We start from the raw sequence: 17,371 nt of genomic DNA, 5'->3' as shown, positions 1-17,371 counted from the left end.
CCGCCTGTGATTCCCCTGCCTCTCCCCCCCACACTCCCCCCTTCCCCCCACCCGCCTGTTAGTTAGGGGCGCGCTGGAAGAGGAGGTGTCCTGAAGTTGGAAGCAGGAGTCTGGCAGAGAAGCTGGCCCCATTTCATTAAGATCCAGCTCTAAGGGCAACACATACTGAGGATTCAGGACTATGCTAGAGGTTTCCATCTGAGTGTGGATGCTTGCCCAGCACCCCCCCCCCCCACTCCCCCGCCCCAGCAAGTATGGAGTAAAAAAGTTGCAATGGGATTTTGTTGTTCTGAATCTGTGGGCCCCACTGGCTTAATGCTTTCTTTGTTGTTGGGTTTTATTTTTTGTTAACCAGAGTTGGTGTGTTAAAGATCACCAAGAAGGGGTCACCAAGAACAGTGAGGTGAGAGGCAGGGTACCTTTCTGCAGGGAGCTCCCCCAACTGGCCCTGCTATCAACCCCAACCTCAGAGGGATGGGTGCCTGGTCTGGGGTTGACCATGGGGGAGGTGGACTGCTTGGCCCAGGTAATGGGGATGGTTGGCTGCCTGGGGCCAGAGATGAGGCTCAGGGAGCAGCGGAGCACGATTCCTGCCCTACTCCCAGGTCACAGAGTGGGTGTGCTGGCGGTTTCCATGCCACCTCCAGGGTGAATTCTGACAAGGAGAGTAAGGACCAAAGACTGGCCCAGAGACCGTTGTCAAGGGGACCAATGTAGCCACGACTGAGCATGAACTTTGTCCCAGAAGCAGTAGCTATCTTGCCTATGGTACATGCTTTACAGATGTGATCTCCCTGTTTATAGATGTGGGAATTGGGCTTGAAAACAGTAAGTAGTGCATGGCCACATAGCTAGTAAGTGGTAGTTGAGTTTCAAACCCAGGTTTGTTTGGTTCCTATAGAAAGAGTTAGGCATAGGGAGCAAGGGGTAGCCTTTTAAGAATGGGGGTGGGATGGGGGTTAGAATCATGCTCCCTGAGAGAGGGTGGAGGTGATAGAACCTGAATCTGGAGCAGGAGCCATACCCCAAACAATATCAGAGGGAGGCTCCCCAGCTTGCTTTGGCTGCAGCAAGGCAGGGCACGGCGACTTATTGCTCCTTGAGCAGCCCTGCCTGCCCTGACTGTTCTCACCCTCTCCACTCCCCCGAGAGGTTTGGAAGATGATAGAGGACATTACTGACTTACTGACGGGGAGACGAGGAGATTTGCTGGGGGTGTGGGGGGGGCAGTGAGCATGGAGATTGGGGTGGTACACTCTACAACGGTAGAGGTGGAGGGACAGACTGGGCCCAGGCATACTATTGTTGGTTCACCTGTTAAAACAGACAACGTATGAGTTCAAGCAACCCTGAGGCTTCTGAAGAATCTGGAAAAATAGATATATTCACATCCCTATAGAAACTGGAGTCATTAGACTGGACTCACTCTTTTTTTTTTTCTCTTTCCTAAGTGGCCCAGGACAAAGCCTGGTAGTCTTTGGACAAGCCCTGGGAGAAGTTGTAGGGAGAGGGGACCTTCCGAGTGTAAGGTCATAGAGGCAAAAGCTCCCTAGATCCCTTGTTAATAAGCGGGTGATGCTCAGGGATTTGTGGAAGAGTAAGATCAACCTAGAGGCTGCCAATTTCTTTCCAGGGCTGGGAGTGCAGAGGTTCCTAGGTCCTGCCTGGCCGGGAGGTCCACGGCCAGTGAGTAGGGAGGAGAGAGCTGGAGAGGAGAGCTCCACCTTCCACCGCCACTCCTACACGTGAATGGGGACGGGTATGGATTAATGGGAGTGAAGGAGGTGGGCATAGTCTGACCACAAACCAAAACCACCGGGAGGGGCGAGAAACATGCTCTGGCCACAGGAATTTTGCCTCAAGGTGCTCTGAGTCTTTCCTATTGACCTCTATCAATGAATTTTATTTTGGCAGCTGGGGATTGAAATGTTCTGGACTTGGACTTAATAAATGTGTGTGTGTGTGCGTGCGTGCATGTGTGTGTGTGATTGTTTGGCGGGGGGGGGGGGGGGGAACCCTAAAATTTTCAACCTGCTGCACCCAAACCAGCGCTAGTGAAGCAGTTCTGCAATACTCTGGAAAATGCTGAAACCCAGTGTCTCCCCTAACGAGAATGACAAAGTCTTTGCACACAGGGCAATTTCCAATTTGTCTCCATTCTCCACTCTGCAAACATGTCACAGGACACCTGGACAATCCCTGACAGGTTCCATCCTCTGGTAGCCTACAGGGAAGACAAGGTGACTCAGAAGGAAGGAATGTGTGCAGAAACCTGGAACATCTGGGAAGCAATACTCCTAGGGGGAAAGGGATGGCAGGGGGCAGGAGGGGCAGGGCCTAAATGCAAAGCAGGTGAGTCAGTTGGGCTTTTCCCTAACACTCATTAACTGTGGGGCCTGGTCACATCACCAAATCTCTCTGGGCGTCTCCATCTGTAAAATGGGCTGATAATATAATACCCATTTCAAAAGGTTGCTATAGCGATTAACCTTTAAAAATACACCTAAATGAATACTCATTAACAAACAAACAAAAAACCAACCTAAACCTCACATATTATCTGAAAATTAACTCAAGATGAATCATGGACTTTAATGCAAAATGTAAAACTATAAAAATTTTAGGGAAAAATGTGGAAGAAAATCTTCTGGACCTAGTGTTAGGAAAAAGTTCTTAGGCTTAATGCCAAAAACATAGTCCGTAAGGAAAAAATTAATAAAAATGACTGACTCATTTATTCTGTGGCAGATCCTGTGAAGAGGATGAAAAGCCAAACTCAGACAGAGAGAAAATATTCACAAACCAAATATTTGATGCTAGTTTTCTAGAATATTTAAAGACATCACCAAATCAATGGTAAAAAAGAACAACAATCCAATTAGAAAATTATGTAGACAGTTCACTGAAGAGGATATACAAGCAGCAAATGAATGCAGGAAAAGATGTTAGATAGCATTAACCATTGAGGAAATGCAAATTGCCTCTACAATGAGATTTCACTACACACCTACCAGAATGGCTGGGGCAGGGTGTGGGGAGGCGGGGCGGGGGATAGTGACAGAGCCAAATGCTGGTGAGGATGCAGAGAAACTGGGTTATTCATGTACTGCTGGTGGGGGTGTAAACTGGCACAGCCCCTTTAGAAAACAGTCTGGCAGTTCTTAGAAAACCAAACATACCATTACCATACAACCCAGTGGCTGCACTCCTGGGCATCTAATGAAATGAAAAGCTATATTCACACAAAAACCTTACCTTCAATGCTCATAGCAATTGTATTTGTAACTGAAATTGAAAGCAGCTTAGATGTCTTCAACAGGTGGTCAAACAAGCTGTGGGGCATGTATACGACAAAACACTACTCCACGAGGTTCATGCAGCAACTCGGATGAATCTCCAGAAACTTACATTGAGTGAAAAAAGCCAATCTCAAGACTCTACCGACTATGTGATTTCATTTACATGACCCTGTTGAAATGACAAGTGTATAAAGATGAAGCACACATTAGTGCTTGCCATAGGTGGGGAGCGGCTGTGGCTATAAAAGGGCCCTCGTGATGGAACTGCTCTGCAGTGGTGGTCACAGGAATGTACACATGATAAAACTGCATAGAACTACCCAACACACACAGGAGTGCATGTAAAACTGGAGAAATATGAATAAAGTCCACCAATTGTATCACTGTCAACTCCCTGGCTGTGATATTGTGATGTTATCACTGGGGGAAACTGGGTAAGGGGTACAGGTGTCTCTGTATTATTTCTTACAATTACATGTTTATTATAATTACCTCAAAACAAAAATAGTTTTTTAAAATGCATGTGAAGCCCTCTTTCTCCTCCTCTAATTTTCTTCTCACCTTTTCTTTCCACCTCCTGCTCTTCTTTCTCTTCCTCCCACTCCTCCTCCTAATTCTATTTCATATACTTCCGCACTCCCCTTCCTCTCCTTCTTGTTTTTGTTATTTCCAGGCAATATTGCATTCCTAGAAGCAAAATCTTTCCATAAGATGTGAAAGGGAGTAATCGAGCTTACAGCACAGAGGCCTCAAGGAGAATGCCTGGCCCATCCAGAGGAAGCCAGAGAAAAGATCAACTTGCCATTCTTAGAATCATTTCAGGGCTCTATCTATCCAGTGTCCCACACTGAGGCTCATGGCATTGCGTGCTGGCAGCTGAGATGTGCAGACATACAGGTGTGGGCTGGGCAGGCATACAGGTGTGGGCTGGGCAGGCATACAGGTGTGGGCTGGGCAGGCATACAGGTGTGGGCTGAGCTGCAAAGTTGGGGTGCTAGGTGTGGCTTCACTGCAGCCTCAGGATATCACCTAGGAGCCTGCTGCTGGGCTGATGCACCCAGAGGGTGAGTGCCTGGCATAGTCGTTTGTTTCTACCTGGCAGATGGACTTGGTCCTGAATACTCCAGAAAAATAGTCCCTTTCAGGGTCAAGGTGGAATGAAAATGGAGTGTATCAAGAATGGAGTGTAAGAGCATTTCTGAATTTGACCGGTTATGCATTCTTCCCCTCTGATATACAACACTGGCTCCCCTCTGAAGGGCTTTTGATAAAATCTACCTTAAGTGTCAAGAAGCCAGAAATGGAAGCCCTGTGTTTCAGGAGAGACAATTCTCATCGTCAGAATTATGGCCACAGGTCCTTTGCAGATGTGGCTGCTTGTGATCTGGAATTGGGTCCATAGCAACATAGGAACCAACTGTCCCAGGAACCCGCCATGTCTCTTTGTCAAGCAGCTTAGAAAAAAAGCTTGGCCATGGGCAGGGCTTTAAGAGAACCTGTTGTACACGGGGCCTCCTCAGGCCTAGGGCTCATCAATGAATCCGAGAAGTCATGGCCAACATCTTCTCTGGAAGTGACAACAGCACTGCACGTGTAAATGTGATCCCTTTGAAGTGCGTAACACGTTAGAAAGAGAGATGTAAAGAAATACGCTGTGACTCCCCTGAGTGGGGACCTGGCAGGAAAATAGCCCATATGTCAACCTTGAGAATGGTCAGAGCTGTGCATCAGGGACAAGCCAACCTCCCTCTTCCTCTGGGCCCATCCTGGATGGGCCTGAGCCAGGAACAGCTGGGACAGGGAAGGACCTAAAAACTAAAAGGCATTTTTCTTGGGTCATGCGACAGGAGGCACTGGAAGCTTGCTCGCTGTGTGAAAAACAAAACAAAAACGGACTTCTACAATGTGACTGGTTTCATGCTTCTTGTATTTCGTTTCTCTTTTTTCCTTACTGTTTAGTCAAGTTCTTTCTTCCTGTCTATGTTTCAGGGGTGGGGAATTAGTCAGACTACTTTGGGCACACTAAGAGAAACCAAGACAAGATTTTGGTTCACCATCTGGTGGTTGTGAAGACTATTTTAAAAATCAAGGCCCATTCCCCACCCTACACCAATTCAGTTCCTGGGAATGGAGCCCAAGCATGAGCATAGGACACAGCTCTTAAAAGTCCAAAAACCTCAAAGGGATTAATAGAATGTGGGCTCCTGGACAGGAATCATAGCCTGTGGTGTTCATTGCTGCATCCTCAGCACTTGACACATAGAAGGGAGCTCATGTCATATTTGATAATGAATGAATGAAGAATGAATGAATGAATGAATGAATGAAGGGGAAGGTGAAACTCAAGAGATGGAGACTGATTTTTGCAGTCCCTCCCACCTTCCTGCAGGGTCTTCTTTAGTCTCCATGAGTTTCTCCCCTTACAGTTCCCACTTCCACCCCAGGGCCAGGCTGCTAGGACCTCTAGACAGTTAAGCTTTCTGAAAGTTAAGCTTCAGGGACTTCCAAAGACCCATATTCCCTGGGGGATAAAACTGTCATTGGCTGAGTCTGCTTTGTGCCCACTCCATTGGCAGTGATCAACCTGCATTATCTCATTTAATCTAATCCTCGGAGGCAGTTACTATAATTATTCCCTTTTTTACCGACCTAGAGGAGCTAAGTAACGTAGCTGGTAATTAAACGCTCCAGGATTCGAAGCTGGCTTGGCTTTTGCCAAGGCACAAACTCTCAGCATTGAAATGTGGCCCCTCAGACTGTGAGCTTCATCCAGGTGTGGTGGTGGGCCTCCACTCTAGAAGGAAGCAGGGGGGTCTCCTGGACTATGGACCAGCCTACGTGTTTGGTGACATTCCCTACCCTCCATCGACCTCTCAGGTGGGTATGAGGGTGGGTGGGCTGGTGCTGAGGTGGATCTTTGACTAATACTACCCTCATCAGGACTCTGCCCGAGGCTGAGCCTGTGGAAAGTGTGTATTATTAGCTCAATCAAATTTGACTTCTGAAGAAACTTCAAGATTAGTCACAGTAGACATGTCTCTCTGTCTTTGCTTTTTTGGCTGGAAAGAAAAGTCCTTTTCACCCAGTAAGAGGGGAACCATATGTGCTGGTAACATTGCATCTGAGCGTGGAAACTTGACACACAGCGTGTCAAGCAGCTAGCATTTCAGGCCAGGGAAAGAGGCCTCTTTCCAGCTCTGAGCTGTCTGCTCGCTCCTGAAGGATTTCCTCAGGGATGACCTTGGAGAGAGAGGAGTGATGGTTGGTCCTGGGACCTGAATCAGGAGCAATTTGGAGTGGAGGGAGGTGAGGTACTGCGGACGAGAACTGAAGCTTTGTCCCCTTTCTGGGTATCCAGTGATGGCGGGCATCGAGTGCAAGGGCTGCTTTTCCTAGAAAGTGTGACTGGTTCAGACAACAGCCTATGGGTATTTCCAGATGATGGCATTGAGTGATGTGGAAAGAGAGAACCAACGGAGGCTGTGAATGTCCTTTGCTTTTAAACTTAAAAGAGAGGTGGGGGGGGGCGGGGTGGAAGAGGAAGGGGCGGGGAGAAAGAGAGAGGGATATTTGCTGGCCTTGTGAGAGAGAATCTGGTCTGGTAGCAGAGAATGGAGCTGTCTGCAGGTCAGTCCAGACAAAACACGTGAAGGAGGGAATTAGCACTTTCTTGCCCCAGCCTCTGGTGTAATCTGGGTTTCAATCACCTCCCCCCATCCTCCCTCCCTCCCCACAACCCATGCCCATCTCTGCTGTGTCTGCCTTCCAACGTGAGAAAGGGACAGCTCAGATACCAGCCCTCCCAGGGCAGCCTCTCTGACCTGTGTCCTTGCTGGGCTAGCGGCCCGTCTCTGCCCTGCAAACATCGTGCTGGGCCCAAGGATAAGTGCCACTGTGTCTGCCCCTCTGTCTTGACCAGGAATGCTTTGAAAGAAGAGACTGTCTTCTGTGTGTGCCCAGCACTTACCCCAGTGCCTGGCACATAGTGGGCACTTAATAAATGGAAGCTGTTACTCATTGTATTTTAGCCCAAACCATTACCATCACTGGGGGATGGGGGAGCATGGAGAATTTAAAATGGGTGAAAGTAAACAGACTTCATCCCAGGCTAGAGCTAGTGAAAGTCCCCTAAATGTCTTTCTCTGCTAAATGTTAATCATTCAAGCAACAAAAGCTTATTGAAAACCTATTTTGTGTCAGTGCTTTTCTAGGTACTTGGTCAAGTCAGTGATCAGAATAAACAAAAATCACAGAGTTCACATGTTGTTGGGAAATGTAAACAATAAGCAATATATCCTGGTATCTGACTTATATAGTATAATTATATGTTAGAACTAGAGGCTTGGTGCACAACATTCGTGCACTCTGGGGGGGTCCCTCAGCCTGGCCTGCACCCTCTTGCAGTCTGGGACCCCTCAGGGGATGTTTGCCTGCTAGCTTAGGCCCAATCCCCCTGGGGGTCAGGCCCAAGCCTGCAGTCAGACATCCCTCTCGCAGTCCAGGGCTCTCGAAGTCCAGGACCCTTCCCTCCTTACCACTTGCCTGCAGCAGAGTTGGGAGAGGCTTCTGCCACCACCGCTGAGCTCACCAGCCATGAGCCTGGTTTCTGGCTGAATGGCGCTACCCCTGTGGGAGCACACTGACCACCAGGGAGCAGCTCTTGCATTGAGCGTCTGCCCCCTGGTGGTCAGTGCGCATCATAGCAACTGGTTGTTTCATGGTTCAGTCTATTGCATATTAGGGTTTTATTATATAGGATGATACTATGTTGTGGAAAGAAAGGAGCACTTAACATTTAAACTGGTACTTTCAGGGTAAATAGAATGTAAGCAAGATAAAGGAGACAGGGGCTGGTTGTGGAGTATGATAAGCATTCTTTGGGTACTAGTGACATCTCACATAACTGGAAACCCAGTGACAGCCTAAGTCACAGCTCAATGGTGTCAGGGCTCTCAATTCCATCTGTTGGTTCTGCTTTTTTCTATTTTGACTCCGTTCTTAGTGAAGCCCTCCTCAAAAATGGCAACATCACCAGCGCAGCTCCCAATTCATGTCTCTCCTCTGAATAATCTCAGTGAAAAAAAAGGTTCCTCTCCTTTGCTCTGGCACGAGGCTGAGTTGAGCTCAGATTGGCACACGTCAAGGTCACATGCCCTCCTCTGAGCCAACCACCCTGGTGAAAGGGAGGGGCAGTACTGTGATTGGCATGTCTTGGAGTTCATGCTCCTCTCTGGAACCAGGGGTAGAGTCAGCTGCACCTGAATCATGTGCTCTTAATCAGGGGGGATGAGTGCAGGTTGCCTCCTGCACCAGGAACCCAAAGAAAAATTGAGGTGTCACAACTAGAACAGGGGAAATGGGTGCTGGACAAGCAAACACCAATTGTCCAGTTTACAAGGAAATAGAAATCAAAGGCCCAGACCCGGAGAAGTGAGCTGGTCCACCTGAGTTGGTAGTAGGGCGGGGCAGGGCTGGGACCAGTCTTGGTCCCTGCTGGTTGAAGAGTGCCCTTCGGAAAGAACCCGCGGAGCCATGTCCTCTAGCCTCCTGTGGAGGAACAAATGACATTTCCCTGTCATCCCTCAGATACTGGTTTTCTTTCATCAGTGACTACAACATCTAACAGTCTAGCTATTTGAAAGTCTTTATTTCAAAACATGATTCCCATTTCAGTTCCTGATCTGAATTTATTATGACTTCACTCATTCTGAGAAAAAGAAAACACACACATATTTCTTTATTGCTTTTTATTGCTCCAGAGCCTGGGAGATGTGGCACACCCAGGACGAGGGCCTACCTCTGGCAGCACTTTAACACAGGCAGGGGTCCCTAGCAGACATCCCCGGGAAAGGTGAGCCCAGGGCTAACTGTGGTTGTCAGAGGCGATGCGCGGGTGCGCTGAGGGTGCTGCTTCTGCTGCTTGGACCAACAAGGCTGGTGGTTTCCAACCTGCCCCTGGGAGGAAAGCCCCACCGAGTTCAGTAGGAATGAAGACGATTTAGGAGAGGCCGTGTCCTCAGACCCGATCCCCCCACTTATAAACTCTGTAATGCTGACAGAAGGCAAGACTCCGAGGCACTTCCCTGCCCTCGCAGGCACCAGGCACTGGCATACCTGCCCTTCGGAGTGATGGCCCCGTTAATCCGAGGGCCGGGGTCGGGGACCTCTGGCCTCAGTGGATGCTCCTGAATCCCTGATGTGGGTGCATAGATCAGCGGCCAAGGCCATGTGAGCTCCAAGTGGAAGTTTTCTGGTGTCCGATTTGTTTTTCACCCTGATCACATCCTACTATTGCTATAATAGGAGTCGGGGAGGCAATATCCATGTCACCACAGTCTTGTGTGTTAATCCTCAGCCAAGGATATTTTTTTTCCATTGATTTTTAGAGAGAGAGTGCAAGGGAGTGAGGGCAGAGAGAGAGAACATCAAAGTGATGGAAACACATCAATTGGTTGCCTCCTGCACGTGCCCTGAACAGGGACCGAGGATGGAACATTGCAACCGAGGTAAATGCCCTTGACTAGGAATTGAACCGGGGACCCATCGGTGCATGGGCCTGGTGCTCTAACAACTGAGCAGAACTGACCAGGGCCCCACAGTCATTTTATATTGTCTAACACAGTGTTTGGCACACAGAAGGTGCTTGATAAATATTTATTGAGTGAATAAGGGGCTTTTTAGGATCAAGCTATCATTGAAGTGACCTTGATTGAGGAGCTGCTTAATGTAACAGACCCTGGGCTCCCCTCCCGCTCCATTCTGAGGGAGGACAGCAGGGTCTGGAAATCTGAGCACCTCCAATTTCACAGAGAAAATGACCTGTCTGCACACTCACCTCCAACCAGGCCTCGGATGTGCCTCGCTGATCAGATGAGAAGGTAATCCTTGGCAGTGGGGGGATTTAGCTGTTATCTCACAGGCTGCTGCTGGATTAGCAAGGCTTTCAGATAAAACCTTAAAGGGGGTAGAGTTTCATTTTTCCCTTCACGCTCAGGGAGCCGGTGAGAAGAACAGGCTACTTCACTGTGCACTGTTTGGGCTAGAATATAAATGGCAGGAGAGACGGGGCTGGACAGTGGGCAGTGGGTTGCGGAGAAGGCATGGATTCTGGTCCTGGCTCAGCCATGGTTCCTCGGGTCTCTCCGATGGGAAATAATAATGCCGATCTGACAGGATTGTGCTCAGGAAACGAGTGCTTGACACAAAAGCCCTTTGAAGAAGGGCTTCTGTGGGAGGCTAGTACCGCGCCACCGGAGGCAGGCTGCAAGGCGAGGGCTGTGCCGGAAACACCAGACTGTCTGGTGGGCCTTGGAACGAGACCCGTTGGCCCACATTTGCTCGGGAGAAGCATGAAGGGAACCATCCCACTGCATGTCCTGTGGATGTTATGTGGGACAGCTACATAAATTCTAGTTGTAGAGAAGAAATGAAGACACAGAGGAAGTGTTTCCCAGTGCAGGGCACCGCCATGGGCGCAGAGGAAGGGTGAGCCGTGTGGTGCAGAGGCTCATGCCAAGGGCATGAGTGTCCAGGTGGACTCGGCGCAGATCTTCCAACAGTTGCTTCCCCCGCCTTCCTCAGTTTCCTCGTGTGTAAAGGGAGAATAATAGCAGTGCCCACTTCATTGGCAGGGGCTGAAGCCTAGTAAGTCTGTAATAAAAGGCACAGTCACATTGATTGTGTCGGGGCTCTGAGGATGTGCAGGATATAAAGAGAGGGAAGGCAGGAAGGACAGCAGGAGCTGGAGCACCAGGTGGGAGTGAGCAGACGCATGCAGATATGGGGCGCTGGCCTTAAAAAGGGGGCTCGGTGGGAGCCGCCACTCACAAGTGGGCATCAGGCTTCCGGGAGGTGCTGGAGCGCTGTAGTGACCCCCAAGGACAGGGGACCCAGGGTCAGTGCTGAAGACTGGCTAGCTCAGGTGCAGCAGAATGTGACCCTAAAACCAAGCTGCCTAAGCTGAGGCTCGGAGAGATCACACTGGATGGGTGATGGGCAAAGGCATGTGCGCTTTTGTTCATATTTGAGGGGTAATAACAGATATGCTCACTTAAAATTATACCTAAAACTTATGGATCATAGCTCTTACTCCTCCTCAGTACCAGGAATGAACATAATTCTTATGGCAGTTTAAGATAATGTGAGTGTTTGATCAGCAAAATTTTAGAAAATTCAAAAAGCGCTATGCTCTCACTATGCCTTTACCTGTCGACACCACACACGCACACATTCACACACACACACACACACACAACACGTGCACGCGCACCAGCAGAGGAGTCTGCCCTTTATCCTGTTGGCAGTTGTGAGCAGGTGCCCGAGAAGGGGCGCGACGTAATGGAAGTGGTGTCTAAGAGGATTATTCCGGCTTCAGTGTGCAGGATGGCTTAGACTTCAGAGCGAGACAGGGAGATCTACCCAGAGGCTGTTACTGTAATGCAAGTTAGCCTAATCCGGTGCCTGTTTTTTTCTTATTTCTCCCTGATATTGATAACACAGTGCCAAGTGCCGTGAACACGGGTCTGAATCCTTCATGCTCTCCTGTGCATGCCCCCACACACACACCAGGACTCCCACCTGCCACACTTCACAGCCCAGCTCTCCACTGCTGGCGGTCTATATCCCAGATGGCATTGAACTTGGGAGCCCACTTCTCTATCCCCCACCTTCTGGCAGAGTCAGATCCTTCCAATCCTGATAAAAATCCCCATATTTAAGAACTCTGGGAAGAGCACACAGGGATGGCCAGCCAGGGCATTGATGAAGCAGCAGACTCCACTCTAAGGACGACAGTGGCCACCGTCTCCTGGGGCTACAAGTGCCCAGAAGGAAGCTGAGAGCTTCACAGAAATCATCCCATTTAATTCTTAAGACAAACTCATGAAGTATTATCCTTCTCCACCCCACCTTTTATAGACAAGACAATGAAGGGGCTCAGAGACATACGAGGTAGAGCTGGGCTTTGAGCCACTGCACTTACTGCTTCCCAGTGGCTGCCTTGAGAACTGATCCTAGTTCTCTGCCCCCTTGGTTCAGAGGCTTCTGCCCCTGGGAGACAGCTTGCCTGGCCTTTCAGTCTTGATTTCCTTATGTATAAACTAGAGACCTGGTGCACGAAATTCGTGCATGGGGAGCTGTCCCTCAGCCCAGCCTGCACCCTCTCCAATCTGGGACCTCTCAAGGGATGTCCAACTGCAGTCAGACATCCCTCTCACAATCCAGGACTGCTGGCTTCCAACCGCTCACCTGCCTGCCTGCCTGATTGCCCCTAACCGCTTCTGCCTGCCAGCCTGATCACCCCCTAACCACTCCCCTGCCAGCCTGATTGATGCCTAACTGCTCCCCTGTTGGCCCGATTGCCCCCAACTGCCCTCCCCTGCCAGCCTGTTTGCCCCTAACTGCCCTCCCCTGCAGGCCTGGTCACCCCTAACTGCCCTCCCCTGCTGGCCCAGTCACCCTTAACTGCCCTCCCCTGCAGGCCTGGTCCCCCCCAACTGCCCTCCCCTGCATGCCTGGTTGCCCCCAACTGCCCTCCCCTGCATGCCTGGTTGCCCCCAAATGCCCTCCCCTTCAGGCCTGGTTCTCCACAACTGCCCTCCCCTGCCAGCCTGGTCACCACTAACTGCCCTCCCCTGCTGGCCTGGTTACCTCCAACTGCCCTCTCCTGCTGGCCTGGTAACCCCTAACTGCCCTCCCTTGCCAGCCTGGTTGCCCCTAACTGCCTCCCCTGAAGGCCTGGTCGCCCCTAACTGTCCTCCCCTGCAGGCCTGGGTCACCCCCAACTGTCCTCCCGTGCAGGCCTCATCGCCCCCAAACTGCCCTCCCTTGCAGGCCTGGTCCCCCCACAACTTCCCTCCCCTGCTGGACTGATCACCCACAACTGCCCTCCCCTGCCGGCCATCTTGTGTCCACATGGGGGCAGCCATCTTTGACCACATGGGGGTGGCCATCTTGTGTGTTGGAGTGATGGTCAATTTGCATATTACTCTATTATTAGCTAGGATTGGAGGTGGGGGTGTGTAGACTACATATTTTTGAGCATTGCATTATATTTAGCAAATAAAATCAGATGGATTCCAATAAAACAGATACTGAAATTGGATGGTCCCTAAATTATTTTCATCTTGGACATTCTAGAAGCCTTTGTCCTCAACACCCACTTCAGTATTTCTCATTATCTGTGCTTTGATCTAACCTAACTCCCATTGCACATGAACTCACCTGTTTTTACGTGGAAATTCATCTGCAAGTGCATGTGTGTGTCTGCATGGACTCAAGGGGAAGTGAGGGATCTAAATGAGCAGATGGGGCTCCTGAAGATTAAAGTGCAAATGTGAAGCCAGAGACAGACATGTGACGAGGGGCATGCTGCTCAGGCCGAGCTGAATGGGTTCACCCAGCAGACGGCACCTCACACGGAGCACCTCCTTTCAACCCACTGAGATGGGAGCCCAGGTGCCGCTCTCACTGCTGGCACCCAAGGCCCCTCCACACTCCCACCAGAGCTGAGCCTCCAGAGGAATCTGAGCCTGGCCCAGGGCAAAACCAGACCCAGGGGCAGAATGCCTCCAGGGAGAACCCACTCTTCATTTTGCTGTTTTGAAATTGAGATCAAATTTGAGGTCTTGTTTTTAAAAAGTCACCCAGCAGGCTTCCGATGACAGAAGTGGCCAACAGGACACCAGCAGTAGGCCTGGGAGCTGCCCAAGGGGATGAGGTGCCTGTCAGCTGTCTTGCTGTTAACATGCCTCCTTTCCAGGGCACTCGGAGCGGGGACGGAGGGGTGGGGGCGTGGGGGTGGGGGTAGGGGTGGGGACCTCTGCCCCAGGGCCTGATGAGAAAGAACTGCAGATGTCCTGAGGTATGTGTATTGGAGATGCAGTCCTGGGAATCAACAGGTTTTCCTGGTTTTAAATTGAGGACAAACAGCTAACATCTGTTTGGGGAGGGGACTTTGGGGCATGGACATTAGCAACTACGGCCCTTCAGTGTTTGGCTCCCAGTCTACTGCACAGGAGGCCTTGCTGATGTAAATGCCCATCACCGGGTCCCTGGCCAGGCACACTGCCACCTGCTGGTGAGCCCCTGGGTGTGCTCAGAACCTCAACCCGCCTGGTCTGGTGCCTCAGAGGGAGTAGGAGAAAGTAGGTGGCAGGCAGCTGGGTCTTGAGGGATCCCTGTTTGCCACCAGGTACAGGAAAGAGGGAAAGGCAGACGGAACAGCCAGATAAGCACTTGCCTGCGTTAAGAGGATGAGCAGAAATGTGAGGGTGGGAGGGGGCAGATAGTGAGTTCATGGTAATTTCTTGCCTAAAAATAATAGTCACTTAAGTTAATGCCTTCTAATTTTCCAGTGACCGATGCCAGGAGATTCATATGTTATGTCCAATCCACAGAACTCCATAGGTAGGGAGTATTGCTCCCACTTTGTAAGAAAGGAAACTGAGGCTCAGGAAATTGGATCTCTCTTCCTTATGCCACGTGAAGTGGAGGAATGTTTTACATGCAGAAGTTAAACACAGGCTGGGTCAGTCTGGCTTCCCTGTATTGGTCCTGTGAACTGGGAGAGGAAAGCTGAGATGACACCTACCTTCAGGGTCTTTGTGCAGCAGGATCACTAGGCACGTGTGACTGCCCTGTGTGGAGCACATGCTCAGGGTGTGGGCAGGACCCAGCCTCTCTCTGCAGGCCCACAGGCCGCAGTCCGCAGCCCCTGAGGACCCCAAGAGCCCCTGGCATTGGGGAAGGGATGAGTTGGGAGTGAATTGGCTAAGAGAGTAAATGGCTGGGCCCTCTGGAGAGCCTGCATTGTCAAGGCGTTCAGAAAGTGGGACTGTATTTTGGAAAAAGTAGAGGAGGATTAAATGTCATCTGGCCTTGTCCTATCAGATGGATCCCTGGGAAATTGCTGACAACAGCATCCTGACCCAGGGTAGCATGTCCTGCCCCTTCCTGCTACTTTCTCCCAACATCTACCTTCAGTCCTGCCTGCTGTCCTCTAAACTGCCATGCCACATTGCCTAGGTGGCTGGTCACCACCGTTCCCTCACACCTCTGCTGGGGCTTCAGGGTGGCTGTCAGCCTCCATCTCAGTCACATCCTCCTTAGGGTGGGCAATCCCAGCTCCTTTGCTTGTGGAACCAGCAGACTGCTTTCCCAAAATAAGCCGTGACCCCGAGGGTGGGGAGGATGGTGCAGTGACTCCTGGCACAAAGCGGTGAGCCCTGTCTTCAATGTGGAAGTGGCTTTTCCATGCTTCCCAGGAGCCCTGTGTGTCCCATGTGTTAGAGGTAACAAGACTTGGAGGGCTGGCCCCGCACTGGAGAAGGCGAACAGCGGGATATAAACCATCTTTCCACCTGCGAGGAAGGAGCTCCCGGTGCAGCCAGAGAACATTGCTGCTCTCGGCGGGCACTCTGAAGCAAAGATAGTAACATAATGTGACATTCCCCACTCTTCGGGGAAGAGATTAGATGTATAATAGCCCTTTTCAAGAGCCGGGGAGGAGGAGTGGCAGGGCCGGGACTTCCAGTGGAGGCGCAGCCTGCTGGTTGTGCACTCAGGCACCTTTCCATTTTTACAGCTCCACTGGATTCTCGCCCCAAACAGCACATCTTGCAGCCTCCAATTTCCTCCTTGTGCTCTGTTAGCATCCAGCCGTCTCCCTTTGCCATTCAGGACCCTCTTCAAGTGTGGTAAGAGGTGTCTGTGTGAGGGGACTGAGTGGGCAGGTGCTGGCCTTTCCTGTGGCCTGTCACTTGCCTGTCACGGAGGGCCAGGGCGATGGCACTATCACAGCAGAGCCCATGAGCTTGCTCCAGCCCCACGTGGTCTTCTGAGCCCACAGTGAGGGTCTCGGGGCTACTGATTTCACTCCAGCCCCCCAAAGTGCCAATGATCTATCTTGGCTTCAGGAGCTAGGATTTTAATATAAGCTAAGAGCCACCTGACTTGTGAAAAACCATTTCTTGGGTACGATGAACAAAATACAGGAGGAAGATTTCCTTTCCAGCAGGGTCCAGAAATTGTCCAGCTCCGATTCCTTGAAGGACCGGTGTTTTCCCCCTTCCCAGGCCTCTCAAATGTAATCCAGCTGACACCATAGTCAACTCCCTTGACCTCAAGATGGAGCCTGACAATATGTCCTACCTGTGTAGCACTTTGTGATTCCCGAAGTTCCTTTACTTCTAAAGTGTCGTTTAATCTTCACAGCAATACAGGAGATAGGTTGGACCTGTGTTATTCTAGTTTTTACAGAAGCAGCTACCAAAGTTCAGAGAGGTTAAGGGACTTGCCCAAAGTCACACAGCTGCCAGGTAGTAGGGTAAGACCATAAGTCTTTGGGACTTTGGTCTGGGACTCTTGGTGTTCACTGTACCATACAGGTCCCGCCTCCTTCCCTAAAGTGCTCAGGTACATGTACTGAGAAGTGGAAGAGTCGTGTCACTTACTGGACTTTTCACTTAGGGACTTGGGGTGCAGAGATGGCCCCAGCTGTTTGAGAGTGGACCTAGGGCAGAGGCAGGGGAGCAGGGGCTTCTGGGCAGGGTTGAGAGTGCAGGTGGATTAGGGAAATGAATGTCTGCATCTGTGAGAGTTAGTGACACACAGGATGGGGTGAGCACAGTGGCATTAGTCGGACTGGAGGAGGGCACCAGGTGACACTTCCAGGAATGACCCCCTGGTTGTGGAGAACTCCCTGCGAGGGGAGCCTCTGCCCAACCCTGGCCCGAGTTCAAGAGCATGTGCGGCCACAGGGCCAGGCCAGGCCACGGGAAGCTGCTGCCACCGCAGTGCCTGCAGCTGGCTGGTGTCCCATAGCCGGAGAACAGACCTGGTGTTTCTAGCATGCTGCCAGCAGAAAGCAGCCAGAGGGGGAGGAGGAGGCTGGCAGAACATAGCTCCCATCTAGAACCGTCACTTACAAGATGCCTGGCGTTTCCCTTGCTGGAGCCCAGCCTCCGCAGAACGGGCCACTGGGCGGGCAGGCAGGCAGTTCCTGCTGCGGCAGCTGGCCTCACGCCCACTCTCCTGCTACCAATGAAAACCAACAGGCACGGACTCGGAAAGTC

This window comes from Plecotus auritus, assembly GCF_963455305.1.
Source record: "Plecotus auritus genome assembly, chromosome: 9".
In the NCBI taxonomy this organism is placed as follows: Eukaryota; Metazoa; Chordata; class Mammalia; order Chiroptera; family Vespertilionidae; genus Plecotus; species Plecotus auritus.
Note: the sequence above shows the minus strand (reverse complement) of the source record.